Source organism: Austrofundulus limnaeus, unplaced genomic scaffold, assembly GCF_001266775.1.
Source record: "Austrofundulus limnaeus strain Quisiro unplaced genomic scaffold, Austrofundulus_limnaeus-1.0 Scaffold171, whole genome shotgun sequence".
NCBI classification, from domain to species: Eukaryota; Metazoa; Chordata; class Actinopteri; order Cyprinodontiformes; family Rivulidae; genus Austrofundulus; species Austrofundulus limnaeus.
This window is the reverse complement of record NW_013952573.1, coordinates 834,657-836,195: the sequence shown is the minus strand read 5'-3', so window position 1 is coordinate 836,195 and position 1,539 is coordinate 834,657.

Sequence of the window (1,539 nt, the reverse complement as noted above, 5' to 3'; positions counted from 1 at the left end):
ATCTAAAAACTCTTAAATCCTTAAATGTCACTTTGGGTTTTTACACAGACAGCTTTAACACACCCTTTTCAAAACTATGATGTCATAAGCCCTCTTCACACAGGATAAGCATTATCTGGAGACCCAGTGTAAAAAATAAAATACTCCCTGATGTCTGTTTTTTTATATGTGGCACTTTTTCACAAGATAACCAAAGCCTGAGATTTTCCTGAAATTGACAGACCTCTCCTGAATGTGATGTTGAAGCCTGGTTAGTTGACGTGTTGAAAACGGCGAGGGTGAGCATGTCAAAAGTGCCCCGCAAGGCTGCACGTGCCACGCATCATTTAAACAGTTTGTTCGTCCAGCTTTTGCTCTCATATTTACAACATTTCATAAGTGATAAAGTGTTCTACTGCATGTCCTTGTGGAGAATACTACAACAACGTGAGTGCCAAGTATAAACACCTCCACAGCTGGTGAGGGTGCACGCACCCGGTGCCAATACCCATTACCAGTCGGGTTTTGCCGGCAGATGCTGTTTCTTTTTTATGGCAAAAGCTTTGTTTAGTGTACAAAACAGTGCTGTGTTTACAAGGATATTTTTAGAAACCACAAATAAAAAGATTGAGGGAAAAAAAGTTCCTGTGTGGATGAGGGTTTGTAGGCAGCCATGAATAGTTGTAAGTGAAAATAGTGGAGCTAGCTGCTAAAACTAGCACTTCCCAGGAGCAAAATAAAAAAAGACAGAGAAATGAAGTACTGCACAACTGATCATGGTGTAACAGTTACATGTGACATTAATTTTTTTTTTTAAAGAAAGAAGTTATTTTACAATAATAGAAATAGCTGCCATCAGACTAGCCATTAGCTTGTCAATCCAGTTTAACAGGGCCAGTTCCAAAAATATATATATAATTTCATTTAATGCAAATGCTTTGAAACAAGCTTTACACCACAGTTAACTTTGCATTGCATGATTATTTTGGCAGAAATATTAGCTGTTAACTGTTAGTCATCAGTTTGGTCTAAATTTAAGTCTGTTGCTGCTTATGATAAAATGGACTCTTTGACGTGGAAAAGATGTGTGAATGTGTCTTAAACTTTTAATGAAGTAAGTGAACACATCAAATCAAATATTTTTGTGACTGAAAACAAGAAAACATCGTCATGGGTTCATCATCTGGGCACGGCAATTTTATCTAAGACCAGTCACTGGTTGTCATAAGTGTAAAACCACAGTTTGTTTTCTTCATTTATTTAATGATGAGGCAAGTACGTGACACTGCAGCCGTCCAGATGGGAAGAAAGTTGTGAGTTTTATCCCTGCAGGTGGTTGTGCACCTTGTGATCCTAATCTTGTCCATATGGCCTCGCAGCTGAACTCTTAAAGCCGGATAACCGTCCTCAACTTCACCAGAAACAGCAGAAAAAAGGAAGAAACTACACATAAATATGCATCTTCATGGCTAATTATCATTAAAGAAGTTACCATGAGATGAACAGCCTTAATTACACACACACACACACACACACACACACACACACACACACACACAC